The 21,300-nt window shown below is 40.5% G+C and overlaps 1 protein-coding gene and 1 long non-coding RNA gene across 6 annotated transcripts in view; one reads left to right on the top strand and one right to left on the bottom strand.

The window, feature by feature from the left end:
* Window positions 1-10,923: 10,923 nt before the first annotated feature.
* Window positions 10,924-19,608, bottom strand: LOC147377994 (uncharacterized). 3 transcript variants are annotated; one of them, XR_015143437.1, is made up of 4 exons: window positions 19,520-19,608; window positions 18,072-18,145; window positions 13,223-13,431; window positions 10,924-11,284 (listed from the first exon to the last, which is right to left on the bottom strand). It is a non-coding gene; the product is annotated as an uncharacterized LOC147377994 (long non-coding RNA). The 3 variants fall into 3 exon arrangements; XR_015143439.1 differs by having other exon boundaries at window positions 13,322-13,431; XR_015143444.1 differs by lacking the exons at window positions 10,924-11,284; window positions 13,223-13,431 and adding an exon at window positions 16,326-17,577.
* Window positions 18,754-21,300, top strand: part of ICOS (inducible T cell costimulator) — a 42,240-nt gene continuing 39,693 nt past the window's right edge. For 2 of the 3 annotated variants that reach the window (XM_086344580.1, XM_086344591.1), the window contains exon 1: window positions 18,754-19,189. The gene's annotated coding sequence lies outside the window, so the exon portion shown is untranslated. The remainder of the gene's footprint in view (window positions 19,190-21,300) is intronic. The other variant, XM_086344569.1, reaches the window with a different exon arrangement.

Raw genomic sequence — 21,300 nt, 5'->3', positions numbered from 1 at the left:
AATGAAGATAAGACTGACACAGAGCAGCTGGTGAGGTTGGGGGAAGTCCAGGGGAGTGAGCTGTTCTGTAAACTCAGTGAAGTCTTTCAAAGAGGGAAATATGTACTGATATTCTGATGCTGAGAATTAAGCATAGAATTTCATTATGTGGAGGTCATTGTTGATCCCAATCGCTCACCAAGTGATTTTGGTGGAGGAGAAGGAGAAAGAACTTAACTGAATTGTGTTCAAGAGAGAGTGAAAAGAAAGAAACAAATGGCTTGAGGAGAAGCCCTATTAAGATAATGTTCTGTAAAGGATATTATTTATCTGGTCTTTTTGTTCATTTATTTTGTAATACCAAAATTGTGATTAAAATTGAAAGCTGCAGCCAGTTAGATAAAAATATGTCTAGCAATATCTTGAGGTTTTTTATTTTAAACCTGAAATTTTAGGCAAAGATTGTATGACTTAGGATACTAATTTGGCTTCTGTAACAAAGGCCAAAATAGCAGTGGGTCAAATAAGATGGAAATTCATTTCTCTCTTACTTAATGGTCTGAATGGAACAATTCAAGAAGACCAAGGGATGGTGGGGATTCTCTGTTGTGCTCAACTCATGACTTCCATATTGTGATCTGTGAAGGATTCTCTAACTTCCACCATGACTTTTACATTCCAGTGAACAGGAATAAGGAAGGGGGAAGAAGACGTCCCTGTATTTTTAAGGGTATGACCTATAAATTGCACATCACTTTCTCTCGTTTCCTTTTGGTCAAAACCTGGTCACATGATACATCTAGGTGAAAAGGTGGCTGAAAGATGTCAGCTTTGGTGGTGGAGTTATGTATCCAGCTAAAATTTTCTATTATGAAAAAAGAAAAAAGGACAAGATACTGGGGGACAATTAGCAATGTCTGCCACAAAGATTAATTGAAAACAACTAAACTGTGGTTAGGAGAAGGCAATGGCACCCCACTCCAGTACTCTTGCCTGGAAAATCCCATGGATGGAGGAGCCTGGTAGGCTGCAGTCCATGGGGTCTCTAGGAGTCGGACACAACTGAGCGACTTCTTTCACTTTTCACTTTCATGCACTGGAGAAGGAAATGGCAACCCACTCCAGTATTCTTGCCTGGAGAATCCCAGGGACTGGGGAGCCTGGTGGGCTGCCGTCTATGGGGTCGCACAGAGTTGGACATGACTGAAGCGACTTAGCAGCAGCAGCAAACTGTGGTTATGGACTGAAACTTTATAAATGCTATTTTCCTGTACAGTTAGCTCAATCATAATTATGATCAGTGAATAATTTAATATTAAACTTAAGTTTTGCCCCTTAAGAACTAGCTATCAGGTCGTGCTGGTTATTTTTGTGCTACAATGTATCTTGTCTAGCTTGTATCTTGCATCTATCGATTGTGTAAGAATCTTATTTTCTGAAAATAAGCTTGTATCTGGCACCTACCACCATCATGTTGTATAATCACCATTTCTTTTTTTGTGGTAAGAGTGTTTAAGATCTGTTCTCTTAGCATCTTTCAAGTATTATAATACAGTATTATTAACTATAAACACCCTACTGTATATTAGAAACTCAGAATTTATTTATCTTATAACTAGAAGTTTGTCCTTTTTTGGCTAGCATCTCTCTGTGTGAGTGTCTGATTTTTTGCAACGCTATGGACTGTAGCCTGCCAGGCTCCTCTGTCCATGGGATTCTCCAGGCAAGAATACTGGAGTGGGTTGCCATTCCCTCCTCCAGGGGTCCTCCTGACCCAGGGATTGAACCTGCTCTCCTATGTCTCCTGAAGGCAGATTCTTTACCTCTGAGCCACCAGGGAAGCCCAGCTAACATCATACTTACTAGTGAAAACCTGAAAGCTTTTCCTCTGAGAAGGGGAATAAGACAGGGCTGTCTCTTTTTACCACTTATAATCAACACTGTAGTGGAGGTTTTAGCTAGGGAAATTAAGCACCAAAAAGAAATAGAACCCCCCAGGTTGGAAAACAAGAAATACAACTCTCTCATTTGGGTATGAAATGATCGTATACATAGAACAACCTAAATAGTTCACCAAAAACTTTCAGCACTAATACACAAAGTCAGCAAGGTTGCAGGATGCAAGATCAACAGTTGTATCTTAAGCATGGTGAAGGTTAGTGGTTTGCTTCTTTTGGATAATACAATCACTTTCTGATGGAGGTTCAAACTAAGAACTCTGTATAGCTTCACATGCCAGATGTTCCCTCGGCAGCACTGTGAAACCATCCCCTGCCTGCTGCATCTTGGGCTCTTCTTTTTAATTTCATTCTCATGATGGAGAAGTTGGGAGGTTTTCAGATGCCAGACCTAGTAGGAGGAGTATTTTTCTTTGATAAACTTTCACTTGTCTGTAGTAAAATGAGAAAAATGTGATTGATATAGTACACTTTTGATTCCATTCAAAGAATTGTCATTATCTGAAGACTGTTTACTTCCCAGTTTTTTGGTTTCAGGTATGTCCTTTCAATGAATTTGTCATGTTAGTTTATACTAGGAACTTTATTGTTTTTCAAATTTTATTTACTAAATGCCATGACTTGAAAAGGTGAAAAGCAAACAAGGTCCTCCCCTTTTTATTTTGAAAATTTACTTTGTGAAATTTGAGAATCTGGGAAAATCAGGTGGAAGTACATTGCCAGTTTTGTTTTTTGTCCTAGGTTTTTAGGGTTCTGACTTCACATCAGGCTTCCCAGGTAGCTCAGTGGTAAAGAATCTGCCTTTCAATGCAAGAGTCACAGGGGACGCAGGTTTGATCCCTGGGAGGAGGAAATGGCAACCCACTCCAGTATTCTTCCTGGAGAATCCCATGGACAGAGGAGCCTGGCGGGCTACAGCCCATGGAGTTGCCAAGAGTCAGACACGAATGAGCACGAGCACAAGCAAGCAAGCTGGCTTCATGTTAACTGCATGTCTGCTCTTTTCGAATCCCATCTCTTTCTCTCCCTATTTTTAATTGATCTAGTAAGCTTATCCCCTCAACTTTTTTGTCTCTTATGAAATAGAAAAATGCTGAGGTGGGGAAGAACTAGAAAATGCTTGAAGGATTTGAGATTGCTTTGAGTCTTAACATCATCCTTCCTCAGAAACAGAGAAGTTGTGATGTGAAGGGCATGAGCCTTAAATATTTTTAGTAGTTAAAACGGGAAAGACTGAGTTAAATTTGCTGAGCATTTGGTTGAGCAGCAAGAAGGAATTCTTGAAATGGAGCTGTTATTAGCTTTGGAACAGCTACTGAGATCCAGCTTGGAGTTTTTGTCCAGCTCATTTCACATCTGCCCAAGTTTCAGAGGCATGCTGAACCTAGTAACCTCCAGAGAAGCATGCAGACTATCTGATTGCAAAACATTTTGAAGACCTGCCCAAAATTCATACATGATTCTTACCGCACTGTGTGTATGCTTGAACTTTTGAAGTTCTTTAAGTAAGTTCTATAAATAGTCAATGACCCATGGGCTTTAAAAAATGTACTTTGACCAAAAAAGAAATGAAAAAGAACAGAACCATAGTCTGAACGACATCATTTTTAATGTTCTATTGATTTCAATTATTTTATGATTATCTTATTCATGATGATAAAAGCTGGTCAGTCTTCTGCAGGAAAGCCTACAAAAGTTTTGGAGAGTCTAGAGTGTTCTTTTTCCTTGTCTTCAGTTTAGTAAAATAAGTTATCACTTTTTAAAAAGTTATGTATTTTTACAATATTGCAATATTGGACTATAAATCATAGCAATGGTTCTTTTGTTCTGAATGACACTCTCTTTTGTTCTTGTTGAACTAAAAGCTGTTTCCAACTCTCTATTTATGTGATGATAGGAGTAAAGATCCACAAAAGTTAACCATCTTGCTCAAGGTAATGTAATTAGGACTAGAAGACAGATTTCCTGATTCCTGCCTGTTGTTCTTTGAATAACATCAGACTGTCTTCCTCAGGATCTCTGCTCTGAGAAACTAAACTGTGAAGAGAAACATTCAAACATGATGAGAGAAATCTCGGAAAGACTTAAAAAGAAAATTGGCTGTGCTGGGCCTTCACTGAGTTTTACTTCCAGAAGATCTACCAGGTCTCACAGTTAAACCTGGAGAAAAATCTTCTTGTGCTTCCAGAACAAGAGGAAAAGGAATCATTTTGAAATATGCAAGAGCATCCTATTCTTCTGTTCTCAGAAGAAAGTATTTTACTAGAGCCTAAGCTACTGGAAATTTATCACAACATAAGCTACCTGAGGGAAAAGAAATACCCAACCTCAGTCTGCTCTGGCCTTCCATGTAGTCCCAAACCTCCCCCCTCTCCACCATCCTGTCCCACCTAACGGGAGAAAATAATGAGAAGTACTGGAAAAATTCATATTGCAGAGGAACACATTAATACTTAAGTTAGTACCTCCAGAAATGAAATATGTAATATAGAACTAATAAAATATGTGTGAGATCTATATGATGAAAACTACAAAACTATATGATGAAAACACTGAAGAAGAACAAAATAAATGAAGAGGTATTTCATATTCATATATAGAAAGACTCAATATTGTCAAGATATGAGTTCTTCAATATAGCCAATATTTTATAACAGCTATGAATGGAGTATAATCTTTAAAAATTGTGAATCATTATGTTGTATACCTGTAACTTACATAATACAGTACAGCAACTATACTTCAATTTAAAAAAAGATACCAGTTCTTCCCAATTTGATATATAGATTCAATGCAATTCCAATCAGCATCTGAGAAAGTTATTTTGTGGATGAGACAAACTGATTTGAAAATCTATGTGGGGAGTCTAAAGACCTATAATAGCCAACTGAACATTAAAGAACAGAGTTGGAAGATCAAGATGACCTGATTTAAAGACATTATAAGGCTACTGTAATCAAAACACTGTGGTGTCAGTGAAATAATACACAAATAGATCAGTGGAACAGAATAGAAAGCCCAGAAATAGGCCCACATAAATATAGTTAACTGGTCTTTGACAAAGGAGCAAAGGCAACACAATGGAATTTTAGTGGTCATTCTCATTTAAGTATGAATTAGTTTGTGTGTGTGTGTATAGGGAGGCTTTCTTCTACTAAGGAGGAGAGGAAGAAGTGGGTAATTTTAAGACTTAGAGAAACATAATGGCACCAAGATTTGGAGGAGTAGAAACTAGTAAGTGATAAGTAGTAAAGGAGATAAAATGGCACCAATGTTAATTTTTGTCACTTGAAAAGTGGCATCTAGGATTGGCCTTATGTTGTGAGAAGGCAGTACTCTGTTGATGTATATATATTGTTTTCTTTTATAACAGAATCATTTGCACATATCATTTTGTGTCTTCCATTATAATGCTTTTGCCTTCTTAATTATTTTTCTTATTGCATGAACTAGAACTTCTAAAACAATGTTGAATAATAGAGAATAATAATTGGATTACTAGGCTTTTTCCTGACTCGATACATCCAGAATTTTAAACCTAAATATAATGTTTACTTGGACTTCTGTTAACATTTCCATGTTAGAAAGATACATCCTTAACAATAAAGTGTTCGAAGACCTTTAATTAAAAATGGATATTGAGTTTCATCAAATATGTGTTGTTATTTAACTTTATTTATATTTATTATAACTTTTATATAAATTGTATAATTATATGTACATAAACACACATGCACAATTTTCACATATAGGAAAAATGTATGATGTATATACTTTTTACATCCTTATCACACCTTCTCCTATAACCCAGATTAACAGCCTAAGATGCTTCCTCCTATATTTTCTCCATGTTGATATTAATAATTCTTTACATATGTACATTGTGTGTACTTTTTTGGATTTGGCTTTTCTTATTCAACAATACTTCATGGAAATCCCTCCAAGTTACATTTTTAGTCTTGCCTCTGCTATTTATTAGAAGAAAAGCTATGACCAACCTAGAAAGCATATTAAAAAGCAGAGACATTACTTTGCCGACAAAGGTCCATCTAGTCAAAGCTATAGTTTTTCCAGTGGTCATGTATGGATGTGAGAGTTGGACTATAAGGAAAGCTGAGCACTAAAAAATTGATGCTTTTGAACTGTGGTGTTGGAGAAGACTCTTGAAAGTCCCTTGGAGTGCAATAAGATCCAACCCACTCCAGTACTCTTGCCTGGAAAATCCTATGGATGGAGGAGCCTGGAAGGCTGCAGTCCATGGGGTTGCTGAGGGTCGGATACGACTGAGCATCTTCACTTTCACTTTTCACTTGCATGCATTGGAGAAGGAAATGGCAGCCCACTCCGGTGTTCTTGCCTGGAGAATCCCAGGGACGGGGGAGCCTGGTGGGCTGCCGTCTGTGGGGTCGCACAGAGTCAGACACGACTGAAGTGACTTAGCAGCAGTAGCAGTAGTAGTCCATCCTAAAGGAAATCAGTCCTGAATATTCATTGGAAGGACTGATGCTGAAGCTGAAACTCCAATACTTTGGCCACCTGATGTTGAAAGACCCTGATGCTGGGAAAGATTGAGGGCAGAAGGAGAAGGGGACGACAGAGGAATGAAATGGTTGGATGGCATCACCGACTGGATCGACATGAACGTGAGCAAGCTCTGGGAGTTGATGATGGACAGGAAAGCCTGGTGTGCTGCAGTCCATGGGGTTGCAAAGAGTTGAACACGAGTGAGCGACTGAACTGAACTGCTGATTATTAATTGCATGTCCTTGGGTAAGTTAAGAAACATTTCTTGCCCAAGTATTCCCATCTAAACATGAGAATAATTATCCTTTTCTCCCAGGACTACTATGAGAACCAAATGATATCATAAATATAAAGCACTGAACATGGAGCCTGGCAAATAATAAACTCTAAACAAGTGTTACCTTACCCAGTATGGGGAGAGAATCCAGCGTGGGGAGAGAACCCCCTTTCTTTCCCTTTTGGCAGTCATGGCCTCTGGCCCATGGATTTGTAACTCAGCCAGTGCCTGAGTACTTCCTGAGGGTCCCTAGGTGGTGGTTTATTTCACAGCAGGAGTTCTGGAGCCCCATGGCCTGGCTTGGAATCCAGGCCCTGTTACCTTGTAGCTACTTTACCTCTTCTTAGCCTCTCTGTACTTCAGTTGCCTCACCTTTAAAATGAAAATAACAGCAACAGTACCTGTTACACCCATTGTGGGTTTAAATGACATGATGTGTGACGCACTTGGAAGAGAGCCTGGTACACGGAAAGCATGTGATAGGTACAGGGGTGTTAAGTGAAAGGGCACAGGCTTTGAAGTCAATTGGTTTATCTCTGACTTTACTGACTGTGGGATTTTGATGGGGGTTATTATAAACTGTCTAATCCCAATCATCTACAAAACAGTATCTTAATACCCACCTCAAAGTTACTTTGAGAGTAAAAGGAAGTAAGGTATGGTTGTTGGTGGTGGTATACAGTAAGCGCTCAGTGCAGGTAGCTTCTCTCTGCTCCTGATACAGCCTAGCCTAGGGACTGCATGTACTCTGATTGGCAGCCTAAGAACTCTAACTCTCCATACTTTTCTCAGTTCCAAACATGGCCTGACAATGAACTTCCAGAATGTATGCTCTCAGGGAGTTGAGGCATGCCTGCGTTGTGATTGTCCATTCTCTTCAAGTGTGTGCTAAGTCGCTTCAGTCGTGTCTGACTTTACGACTCTATGGACTGTAGTCTGTCAGGCTCCTCTGTCCATGGGATTCCTCAGGCAAGAATACTGGAGTGGGTTGCCATTTGCTCCTCCAGGGGATCTTCCTGACGTGTCTCCTGCATTGGCAGGCAGGTTCTTTAGGACTAGTTCTACCTGAGAAACCCTTTCTCTCCAAGTATATGTGTGTGTGTTAGTCACTCAGTCGTGTCCGACTCTTTGCGACCCCACGAACTGTAGCCCACCAGGCTCTCTGTCCGTGGAATTCTCCAGGCAAGAATACTGGAGTGGAATGCCATTCCCTTCTCCAGGGGATCTTCAGTGGTTAAAGGGAACAATCAAGAACAACCATTTATGGAGGGAGGGAAAGGCAGTATTGCTGTGTTAGCGTAGGTCAGAAGCAGGGTTCTCTAAAAACTCTGCAGCCATTTATTTACAGACATTCTGAACAGTTATATTTAAATTTTTTTAAACTGTTAATACACTAAAAATATAAACTGAACTGTTTAGGATACTAAAAACTGTTTATGACACAAGATATTTTAAAAAGCAAAACCGGGAATTCAATTCCCTTTGACTCCAGCGATCAATTTCTTGAGATCACGATGTCTGGGAAACCGGTCAGTCTTTCACAAGGAACTGGCTTCTGCTCAGCTTTCTCCTCTCCCTGAGGTACGTGAACAGGTGTTGTCACCTCCTCCACCTGACCTTTATCCAATACTTCTCCTCAGGGGTGTCTTTAACCAGATGACATACCCCCGTGGGTGGTGGGGTCATGTTCTGTTCTCAGCCTTTGCCCTCTCCTTTTCTCTCTTCTCTGCATGTGAGAATATGAATTTAGTTTCAAGTTACCTTGCTTTGTGGGTTACACATCTAATGCTGCTCAGGCAAGTACTATGAAATGCATTTACAGTTAGAGAGGGTGGAAATAGGACCAAGACGAGTCTGATGGGATGCACGGCAATTTCAGCTGGTTTTCTTGCCTTCACTGGGATGTCACATTCCTTCAAGGACAAATCTCAAATCTCTGTATGGAAGCACCCCCTCTATCCTCCTCTCTACCTCCTCTCCAAGGCAAATCGTGACAAAAAATGCACAGGTTTTCAAGCAATCATCTCCTTGAATGAAAATAAAAAATTCTTTTAAGAAAACAATTCCAATGAAGGTGTCACTGCATCAAGATAATCCATCACTTTTTGCTGGGATTTACCTGCATTGTGTTTGCTCTATGGGCTTGTACTGCAAACTGTTAAAAACAAAACAAAACAACCCTTGCCCTTACACTGAATTGCACTGTATATCTATGGAAATTGTGCTTTTTCTTTTCTTTGATTGCAGCAAAAGAACGAAAGCATTTATATTGTGGGTTTTGTGAGTCAAGTATGATCCATCAGCACCTCCTAGTGGCTGTATTTTGGAATTGAAAATGCCTCTGAGATGGGACGTCAAATTAGAACACCCTTAGAAATATTGTCTTTTTAATATCTAATAATACCAGCCACGCCTACAACTTATCCAAGTATGTTTAATTATTCAGGAATTTAAAAATCACCTAACTAAACTTTTTAAAAGACAACCCAGTTGAACAAATAGAAAGAATTACGTCTCTCTGCTCTGGTCTCAGGAATCTGTGGAATATTCCATCTGGACCCATACTCTGCCTGTCTCCACTTAAGCAGCACAAGCCCAGGAAGTGGTGATCAGTTCTACTCTTTTATTAAAGAATATTCTGCCATTCAGCCTCTGGAGTGGGTATTGATGAACACAATGGATTCTGTATTAAACTATAGGCAGATTCATTGTGAACATTTGGGTCATTATCGATTATCATAAAACCTGAGGATGGATAGAATCCTTATAGTAGAGGACCAATTTTTCAAAATTATTAAAACATTAAAAAGGTGATAAAATGAAACCCTTATTCAGTTGAGCCAGTTGAAGCATACGTGAATATAATGGGTAAATAGTAGTCAAACATGTGACTCCAGTCTCTGCCAGTTGCTATTTTCTTGAGCCTCAGTTTTCTTATTTGTAAAATAGAACTGCTCTGAGCATTTAATGAGATAATATGTGTTAAATTCGTAGCAAAGTGTATGAAAGCTTATTTTTTTTTAAAATTTTATTTTATTTTTAAACTTTACGTAATTGTATTAGTTTTGCCAAACATCAAAATGAATCCATCACAGGTATACATGTGCTCCCCCTCCTGAACCCTCCTCCCTCCTCCCTCCCCATACCATCCCTCCAGGTCGTCCCAGTGCACCAGCCCCAAGCATCCAGTATTGTGCATTGAACCTGGACTGGCATCTCGTTTCATACGTGATATTTTACACGTTTCAATGCCATTCTCCCAAATCTTCCCACCCTCTCCCTCTCCCACAGAGTCCATAAGACTGTTCCATACATCAGCGTCACTTCTGCTGTCTTGTACACAGGGTTATTGTTATCATCTTTCTAAATTCCATATATATGCGTTAGTATACTGTATTGGTGTTTTTCCTTCTGGCTTACTTCACTCTGTATAATAGGCTCCAGTTTCATCCACCTCATTAGAACTGATTCAAATGTATAATGAAAGCTTAAATAAATGTCAATTCTCCCATTCTATGTTGTGCAGAGAAAAAGTTAAAACAGAGGGTTTACAACTGGTAAATCTTGAGTTGTGGAGTATGAATTAACTGATGTCATGGCTCCAGGTGGTGGTAGTGGTAAAGAAACTGCCTGCCAATGCAGGAGACAAAAGAGACTTGAGTTTGGTCCCTGGATAGTATTCATGTGTGGAAAATCCCATGGACAGAGGAGCCTGGCAGGCTACAGTCCATAGGGTCACAAAGAGTCGGACATGACTGAAGCGACTTTAGCAAGCACACACGTGGCTTTAATAAGTGTGGCAGTTTTAAGTCCAGGTGCTGGAATTCAATCCCTGTGTTCAAATTCTGGATCTGGACAAGAAGAACCAGGGAACTGTCCTAGACTGGAGGACCTAAGGGAACTAAACTTAATGCTGTATCTTGGGTTGGATTCTGGGACAACAACAAAAAAAAGGGTATCAGTGGAAAAAAGTGAAATTTGAATACAGTTTTCAGTTTAGTTTATGGTATTATGGCAACACTAATTTATTGCTTTTGATAATTGTACTGTAGTTACAGAAGATACTGAGTTGAGAGGAAACTAGGTGAAGAATATTTGGGAACACTGTACAAATATGCAACTTTTCTGTAAGTCTGAAAGTGGTTCAAAATATAATAATATAAAAATTAAAAAGAAACAAGTCAGTTTAGTATTGTAACATATTTTATTTAACCTAATACATCCAAAAAGTTATTATTTCAACATGTATTCATTTTAGAATTATTTTAATGAGATTTTAACTTTTTTGGTTACTGTCTTAAAATAATTTGGTGTGTATTTTACACTGATAGTGCATGTCCATTTGGACTAGCAGTTTTCAAGTACTCAGTAACCATGTGGTCTGGAGGCTGCCATATTGGACAGTGCAAGAGTGGCTGCAGGGATGAGATGTCATCCAGTGCCCAGTGGCTACTTCGCAGTGGTTCTCTGGGGTGGTACATCTCCCGGCTCTGATCTGGATTTCCTCCTATCATATACTCTTAGAACTCCCAAAGGTGATTAACTCCTAGAAGAGGGGCTAAAGTTAACTAAAGTCTGGTGATACTGATGGCTCTTCGAGGAGAAAATGTATCAATTTATAAAGAGCAAGGTCCCTTCTAGATAACAAAACAGCATTTTGTAAGCTTTTCAAAGTGTGTGATGGATACCACTAGTTTTGGAGAGTATGAGAAAAAATGAATTCAGATAGAACTTGAACAATGACATAAAATCACATTGACTCACAAAGTGAGAATATAATTTTTTCCCATTTCATTCTCTCTCATTCTTTTTGATTACATCAAAGGACAAAGTCTCATTCAGTAGCCTTATATCTTCACCACTTCCCTAACATTCGCTTATCTCAAACTCTCCCACTCTCTAGTTAGAATTTAATGCATTGTTTCTATTTTATTTATCTCATCACCTTTTACTTACGGCAAATAATACTATCTTTCCATTTAATTACCTGTACGAACTTTCTTTAACTTTTAAATAAAAATATAAACAAAAGGGCAAATTTTGTAAAAATATTAATGTCAAGGTAATTACAGTCCAAGTGGCACTGGGAAATAATGAAAGCAGAAACAAAAACCCAAAGCAAAAACAAAACCAAAAAATAAAATGATGACTACAAGAAGGTTTGTAATTTGGGTATCAATGCTTCGTTTCAGAGGTGCTACCGTATCCAAGCCTTTAAGAAGACGGTTAAGCCTGCAGAAGTGGAATGGGTTGTTCTCAATAAATGTTTCCTTGTTAAAATCTTTCCCTAGAAACATCGCTTTCCTTTTCGCAGTTCTCTCTTCCTCTGACTGTTGTGTCTCCCTTCCCCTTTCTTTTTATTTCTTATCCCTCAAGTCCTTTCTCTGCTCCCTCTCATATTTTCCTCTCTTATCTCCCTTCAAACTTCTGGCTGTCCTTATCCTCCAATCACTGCTCACCTCTGATGGGGCATGTACTGCCAGCTGACCAATCAGGGTGCTATATCAGGCATCTTGTGCTTTCAGCATCCTCTGATATCTCCAAAAGAGGACCTTCCCCGGTGGTTTCCCTCGTGGCTCAGACGGTAAAGAATCCGCCCACAATACGGGAGATCGGGTCGATCCCTGGGTTGGGAAGATCCCCTAGAGAAGGGAATGGCAACCCACTCTGGTATTCTTGCCTGGAGAATCCCCATGGACAGAGGAGCCTGGTGGACTACAGTCTATGGGGTCACACAGAGTTGGATAGGACTGAGCGACTAAGCACATATATGCAAAAACTTCTCTGGATGTTTTCAATCCCTTTAAGGTTACTTTAACCATTTCTGGTTTCCAGTTCTGGCCAACTGGAAGGGACTATGCTTCATAGAGAGAAGCATTGCTCATGATGCTCTTAAACATTCTGGGGAAGACAGGTGGGTTTTCCAGGTTGTCCTGCACACTACTTTATCTATTTTAGGCACAAATGGGACATCAAAATGAATCTGGCTTGGATAATTGATGTCCTTAAATAATTGGTATTATTTCATTAAATTCTGGGCATATTTAGGGAAAACTCTGTCAATGTGAAGTTAAATATATCAAACTGAACGGCCAACTTGGAAACTATTTAAGGGAAAACTGATTTTTGTTTCCTTCTCCTCTATCATTATGGATGGAGTTTGATTAGGAGGGAAGCTTCAAGGGACTTTTCCCCACTAGATACTATAAGAATATATAAGACTTTTTCCCACGAGATGATATAAGAAAACTTTCCACCTCGGACTTGAAAATAACATCAAATTCTGCACTTAGCTTTCTTCACACCCCTCCTCTTTTCTCAAATTTCACCTTAGTTGTCTTCTTTCTATATTCAGCTTGGAGCACACATAATAAGGGAATCGCTTTAGTTTTGGCTGAATTTTACAGGTCAAGCAAGAGAAAGTTTCAAGTGGTTCTTTTTAGAGCTAATTAAGCAACCTCTGCATCTTCAAAACAAAACCCACCGAGAAAGCTGGAGTCACAAAGCCTCACCACTGTCACCACAGACAGCTTGATGTGTTTACCAGCTAACCACCGGGTCACCGTGCAAGTCATACAGATACCTCCGGTCCTTCCGTTGGCCATTTGACTGAAATAGGAGGCTGAGCCAAGCAGTGTGGAGAATAGGTGAGAAGTCATGAGCTGTTTCTGCAACTTTAAACCCCAGAGGCAGCTAAAATTGAGCAAATAAAACATTATAGGTGGAAATAGGTTATTTGGGTTAATTTATTTAATTACCAGAACAAACTAACGAGGCAGATAGTATTATTATTTTCATTTTACAGATGAGAAAGTTGAACTCAGAAGTTCAGGCACTTGCCTGCTGAGCCTACAGCTATTAAGGTGGGAACACGTGTGTTAGTTACTCAGTTGTGTGCGACTCTTTGTGACCCCATGGACTGTAGCCCACCAGGATCCTCTGTCCTTGGGATTCATTCTCCAGGCAAGAATACGGGAGTGGGTTCAGTTCAGTTCGGCTCAGTCGCTCAGTCGTGTCCGACTCTTTGCGACCCCATGAATCACAGCACGACAGCCCTCCCTGACTATCACATACTCCCAGAGTTCACCCAAACTCATGTCCGTCAAGTTGGTGATGCCATATAGCCATCTCATCCTCTGTTGTCCCCTTCTCCTCCTGCCTCCAATCCCTTCAGGATCAGAGTCTTTTCCAATGAGTCAACTCTTTGCATGAGGTGGCCAAAATATTGGAGTTTCAGCTTTAGCATCATTCCTTCCAAAGAACACCCAGGACTGATCTCCTTCAGAATGGACTGGTTGGATCTCCTTGCAGTCCAAGGGACTCTCAAGAGTCTTCTCAACACCACAGTTCAAAAGCATCAATTCTTTGGCTCTCAGCTTTCTTCACAGTCCAACTTCCACATCCATACATGACCACTGGAAAAACCATAGCCTTGACTAGACAGACCTTCATTGGCAAAGTAATGTCTCTGCTTTTGAATATGCTATCTAGGTTGGTCATAACTTTCTTTCCAAGGAGTAAGTGCATTTTAATTTCATGGCTTCAATCATCATCTGCAGTGATTTTGCAGCCCCCCAAAATAAAGTCTGACACTGTTTCCCCTGTTTCCCCATCTATTTCTCATGAAGTGATGGGACCAGATGCCATGAACGTTAGTTTTCTGAATGTTGAGCTTTAAGCCAACTTTTTCACTCTCCTCTTTCACTTTCATCAAGAGGCTTTTTAGTTCCTCTTCACTTTCTGCTATAAGGGTGGTGTCATCTGCATACCTGAGGTTATTGATATTTCTCCCAGCAATCTTGATTCCAGCTTGTGCTTCTTCCAGCCCAGCATTTCTCATGATGTACTCTGCATATAAGTTAAATAAGCAGGGTGACAATATACAGCCTTGATGTACTCCTTTTCTTATTTGGAACCAGTCTGTTGTTCCATGTCCAGTTTTAACTGTTGCTCCCTGACCTGCATACAGGTTTCTCAAGAGGCAGGTCAGGTGGTCTGGTATTCCCATCTCTTTCAGAATTTCCCACAGTTTCTTGTGATCCACACAGTCAAAGGCTTTGGCATAGTCAATAAAGCAGAAATAGATGTTTTGCTGGAACTCTCTTGCTTTTTCCATGATCCAGCAGATGTTGGCAATTTGATCTCTGCCTTTTCTAAAACTAGCTTGAACATCTGGAAGTTCACAGTTCACGTATTGCTGAAGCTTGGCTTGGAGAATTTTGAGCATTACTTTACTAGCGTGTGAGATGAGTGCAATTGTGCGGTAGTTTGAGCATTCTTTGGCATTGCCTTTCTTTGGGATTAGAATGAAAACTGACCTTTTCCAGTCCTGTGGCCACTGCTGAGTTTTCCAAATTTGCTGGCATATTGACTGCAGCACTTTCACAGCATCATCTTCCAGGATTTGAAACAGCTCAACTGGAATTCCATCACCTCCACTAGCTTTGTTCATAGTGATGCTTCCTAAGGCCCACTTGACTTCACATTCTAGGATGTCTGGCTCTAGGTGAGTGATCACACCATTGTGATTATCTGGGTCGTGAAGATCTTTTTTGTACAGTTCTTCTGTGTATTCTTGCCAGCTCTTCTTAATATCTTCTGCTTCTGTTAGGTCCATACCATTTCTGTCCTTTATCGAGCCCATCTTTGCATGAAATGTTCCCTTTGTATCTCTAATTTTCTTGAAGAGATCTCTAGTCTTTCCCATTCTGTTGTTTTCTTCTATTTCTTTGCATTGATCACTGAGGAAGACTTTCTTTTCTCTCCTTGCTAATCTTTGGAACTCTGCATTCAGATGCTTATATCTTTCCTTTTCTCCTTTGCTTTTCGCTTCTCTTCTTTCACAGCTATTTATAAGGCCTCCCCAGCCAGCCATTTTGCTTTTTTGCATTTGTTTTCCATGGGGATGGTCTTGATCCCTGTCTCCTCTACAGTGTCACGAACCTCCATCCATAGTTTGTCAGGCACTCTATCTATCAGATCTAGTCCCTTAAATCTATTTCTCACTTCCACTGTATAATCATAAGGAATTTGATTTAGGTCATACCTGCATGGTCTAGTGGTTTTCCCTACTTTCTTCAATTTAAGTCTGAATTTGGCAATAAGGAGTTCACGATCTGAGCCACAGTCAGCTCCTGGTCTTGTTTTTGCTGACTGTATAGAGCTTCTCCATCTTTTACTGCAGAGAATCTAATCAATTTGATTTTGGTCTTGACCATTTGGTGATGTCCATGTGTAGAGTCTTCTCTTGTGTTGTTGGAAGAGGGTGTTTGCTATGACCAGTGTGTTCTCTTGGCAAAGCTCTATTAGCCTTTGCCCTGCTTCATTCCATATTCCAAGGCCAAATTTGCCTGTTACTCCAGGTGTTTCTTGACTTCCTACTTTTGCATTCCAGTCCCCTATAATGAAAAGGACATCTTTTTTAGGTGTTAGTTCTAAAAGGCCTTGTAGGTCTTCATAGAACCATTCAACTTCAGCTTCTTCAGTGTTACTGGTTGGGGCGTAGACTTGGATTACTGTGATATTGAATGGTTTGCCTTGGAAATGAACAGAGATCATTCTGTCATTTTTGAGATTGCATCCAAGTACTGCATTTCGGACTCTGTTGTTGACCATGATGGCTACTCCATTTCTTCTGAGGGATTCCTGCCCACAGTAGTAGATATAATGGTCATCTGAGTTAAATTCACCCATTCCAGTCCATTTTAGTTCGCTGATTCCTAGAACGTCGACATTCACTTTTGCCATCTCTTGTTTGACCACTTCCAATTTGCCTTGATTCATGGACCTGACATTCCATGTTCCTATGCAATATTGCTCTTTAAAGCATCAGACCTTGCTTCTATCACCAGTCACATCCACAACTGGGTATTGTTTTTGCTTTGGCTCCATCCCTTCATTCTTTCTGGAGTTATTTCTTCACTGATCTCTAGTAGCATATTGGGCACCTACTGACCTGGGGAGTTCCTCTTTCAGTATCCTATCATTTTGCCTTTTCATACTGTTCATGAGGTTTTCAAGGGAAGAATATTGAAGTGGTTTGCCATTCCCTTTCCCAGTGAAGCACATTCTGATGGTCCATTCAATGTGGTCCACTGGAGAAGGGAATGGCAAACCTGGAGTGAGTAGCCATTCTCTGTTCCAGGGATCTTCCTGACCCAGGAATCAAACTGAAGTCTCCTGTACTGCAAGAAGATTTTTTTACCATCTGAGCCATCAGGGAAGCCCATCTAAGGTGGGAAGCTTGAGTTCAAAGGCAGAAGGCCTGGCTTCAGAAGCTCAGCTCTTCATCCCTGTACCAGGCCCTAGGCCCTCTGGATGAAGCACTGTTTCTCCAGAGTTTGGAGCCAATAAGAATCTGAGAAGGAAATCCAGTTTTTCTGTTTTGAAATCAAGTTGTATTCCACTGGAAAAATTCCTGGGCACGGGGGTATAATAAACATCACATTTAAGAATTCAACAGAAATTCGAATTTTATATATTTGGAAGGAATAAAAAAACTCACTCATATAAACTGTTGTTAAGAAGAGGAAGCCTTACTAAATTAAATAAAAATGAACAGCTCTGGAGCTTGAAACTAAATAGACGGTATAGGACAAATGACTCCATTATTAAGGCTTCCGTCACAAATGACATTCCATTTTTGATGCTGAGATCTCTAACATTTCAGCAATTTGGTTTTGATTTTCTTTGAGTTTGTTTTTCCTCGGCCCAAACCTACTTAATGTTTCTACATTCATTTCTAATGAGATGGGTTTCTGAGCACACATTTCAAAAGAGAATTCTATTACTTCTTAATAATTGCAATAGAAGCAGGGGGCATCCTGGCAGTATTTATTCCTATGGAGAGAGAGAAAAAAAATGTGATTGCCCGGGGCTCTTTCTCGGCTTTGCTCTCCATTGCTGTTTAGACTTTTTGTTGTTCATGTGGGGCAGTGGCCCAAACCCAACTAAGTAAATAAGTGAAAGTCTCTCAGTCATGTCCAATTCTTTGCGACCCCATGGACTATACAGTCCATGGAATTCTCCAGTCCAGAATACCGAAGTGGGTAGCCCTTCTCTTCTCCAGGATATCTTCCCAGCCCAGGGGTTGAACCCAGGTCTCCAGCATTGCAGATAAATTCTTTACCAGCTGAGCCACCAGGGATGCCCTGATAAATAGATTACTAATCCTTAGCAAGCATATCCTGTAAAGTAACGGGGTAGGGATAGGTCAAGGTATGGCCTCAAGGAGACCCAGCAGTCTTAGAAAAAGCATTACAAATATACTTTGTTGGGGGAGCAACAGCTAGTGATTGGGTAGGGAACTGATCTCTGCAATACAATGCTCTTACCTTATTTTAATCTTTTATTTCTTACTCTTCATATCAGTCGAATTTCCACACATCTTTATCCGAAATATTTTTGTCTAATATCATTGTGGGAGAAGAGATAACACATTAAGTCCTAGCATGCCAAGTCCTCGCTTAGAAGTGGAGGTTTATCCCAACATTTGGTAGGATGGGCAGTAGTCCAATCATCGTCTAATTCCCCAAAACATCTGACAAACAAATGCACTGACAATTCTGTTGCCCCAGATGATGGATCTGGTGGCATATACTGATGGTTAGATAGGCAAGAAAATGGCTAAGTCACCTGAGGATTTATATATATATATAAGTTGCAGCTTCATGATATTAACATAATGGATTGATTTGGTTTTCTTGATCTGATGGAGGAGACTTTTTTCCCTAGAAATCTTTACTTTAGGAGTCTTGGAGGTGAGTGTGTTAGTTTGCTAGGGCTGCCATAACAAAGTGCCATAGATTGAGTGGCTTAAGCAATAGCAATTTCTCACAATTCTGGAGGCTAGAAGTGTAAGATTAAGGTGTTGGCAGAATTGGATTGATCTGAAGGCTATGAAGGAGGAATCTGCTCCAGGTTTCTCTCCTTGTCTTATAGATGGCTGTTTTTTCCTCTGTGTCTTCACAGGTTCTTTACTCTGTGCTCTAATTTCCTCTTCTTATAAGGATGCTGGTTATACTGGATTAAGGCCCACCCATTTGACCTCAGTTTACCTTAACTACCTCTTTAAAAGCCCTGTCTCCAAATACAGTCATGTTCCGAGGTGTTGGGAGGTAGTAGAGAAGAGATGCTTAGCTTTAGAGCTAGCTTTCTAAATTACAAGTTGAAAACGTCTGTCTTTGGTATACCCACAGTCTTTTTATTTCTGAGTCCTTTCTCCACTATGTTGTCATCATCTTGTTTATACTAATCAGACTTTCTGCCTCACTGTTCTATCTCTCTTCATTTAATGTTATGCTATCTCTGGAGAAAGAATCTGATATAATGAAGCAATTTTAACTCAGAGCAATTTGCATGGTATGTCATCTCCAGATAGTGTAATGAAAGGCTTTGTCTCCACTTAAAGGAAATTCACCCGTCAATGAGTACATCAACAGCTGTGTGTGTGGTGAGTGTGTGAGATTTTTTTTTCCTTGTCTCACCCCTGAAATAACAATAGGTAGCAAGGCACCTACTAAATTCATCTCTTTACAAGATTGGTTTTCAGATCAATGGGGGCATCACCCCACCCCCCACAAATCCCCCAACAGACACACAAGGGAAATAGGCAATGAACTCAAGCAAGAGTAATAGAGGAAAGTTTAATAAAGAGACTATTTGCAAAGGTGTAAGCAGGGTTAAAGAAAACCATTAGAGATGGAGAAATATCCCAGGGCAAGCAACAGCAGGAAGCCATTACCACCTCTAGATCTGAAGGTCAAGGGGAAGGAGTGCTCACCAGAACCCAGCAGAGCTAGGGTAGCCGGGGGTAGCTGTGGGAGGGCTCCCAGACAGAAGCTATGGGTTTGAAGGGAGGTAGTCTAGGGAATAAGTACTAAGCTTCACTTTCCTCCCACCCTCCTGTTTCCCCCAGCTGCAAGCAATTGGAAGCCAGAAGTTGAGGAAGTTGATGTGGTCTGTAGGGTCAGCCTCCCAAAGCTCAGAGCAGGGTGAAAAAGTCATTCTCACTCCACATGTTTCATTTCTTATTGCATATGAGGTAACTGGGACTTTCCTGGTGGTTCAGTGGTAAAGAATCCACTTGCAATGCAGGAGATGTGGGTTCAATCCCTAGGTTGGGAAGATCCCCGGAGGAGGGCACGGCAACCCACTCCAGTGTTCTTGCCTGGAGAATCCCATGGACAAAGAGCCTGATGGGCTATAGTCCATAGAGTTGCAAAGAGTCGGACATGACTGAAGTGGTTGAGCACACACACACATGAGGCAAACTATTCAAGGCCTCGGAACAGTCAAAGGATGAGTGCTAATCCTACACCCCCATTTTTCTCCTTCTCTATTTTGACTGATGAAATGACTTAAGAAAAAGCTTCTCTTAATCACTGTCAATTATTTAGTCTAAAAGTTTTGTCATATATCCTACCACAGTGAGTTTTCATACTGTGTCTTGGGCATTTACTTTATTTCCAGCATCAAGATGTAGGAAGAATGTTCCTGTTTGTGTCTGTGCAGACTTCAGCTGTTTTTGTCTGACCTACATTCCTTTTCCTCTTTCCTGCTAACAGTACCTTGATTTGCCTTTGAAAGTGAAAGTGAAAGTCAGTCGTGTCTAACTCTGCAACCCCATGGACTATAGAGTCCATGGAATTCTCCAGGCCAGAATACTGGAGTGGGTAGCCTATCCGTTCTCCAGGGCATCTTCCCAACCCAGGGATCGAACCCAGGTCTCCTGCATTGCAGGCGGATTCTATACCAGCTGAGCCACAAGGGAAGCGCTTGTGATGAGCCTTTAGGGGCTGCTGCTGCTGCTAAGTCACTTCAGTCGTGTCCGACTCTGTGCAGCCCCATAGACAGCAGCCCACTAGGCTTCTCTGTCCCTGGGATTCTCCAGGCAAGAACACTGGAGTGGGTTGCCATTTCCTTCTCCAATGCATGAAAGTGAAAAGTGAAAGTGAAGTCGCTCAGTCGTGCCTGACTCTTCTCGACCCCATGGACTGTGCAGCCTACCAGGCTCCTCCGTCCATGGATTTTTCCTGGCAAGAGTACTGGAGTGGGGTGCCATTGCCTTCTCCAGGGGCTATTTTTCCCTAACTCTTGGTTTAAGTGGTGGGGATGGGGCTGACCTTGTCCCTGGGCTCCAGGAATAGGCACATGACTAAGCTTAGCCAAACAGAGCTCTGCATCTCCTTTGCTAAAGGGATTATGTCAAAAACATTCTTGTGTTCCATAACAGCCTCATGCATAAGATGTAGGGCTTCTGCTAGTACAATATAGCCTTTATACGCTGTCAGGTTTGCAAGGTTTACAAACACAGGTTTGTAAGCTCAGTGTTCCTTGGAATAACTGCTTCATAGTGAAGCCAACACAGGAAACAGCAGAAAGGGGATACAAATAAAGATAGATTCTTGGATCTAGCTGTACCTAAAGTTCCCTTGAACTTAGTTTTAGTTTCATTATGGCTTATAATTTTCACATAAGCCACAATTCCTTTTCTTAAGTCAGTTTGAGTTTCTGTCACTTATAATGGAAATTTCTGGCAAACATATTTGTTTATGTTGAGTT

The sequence above is a fragment of the Bos grunniens genome, chromosome 2, assembly GCF_055505025.1.
Source record: "Bos grunniens cultivar Pamir isolate PY7600 chromosome 2, Bosgru_T2T1.0, whole genome shotgun sequence".
Lineage (NCBI taxonomy): Eukaryota > Metazoa > Chordata > Mammalia > Artiodactyla > Bovidae > Bos > Bos grunniens.
Note: the sequence above shows the minus strand (reverse complement) of the source record. Positions and strands in the feature narration are given on the sequence as shown.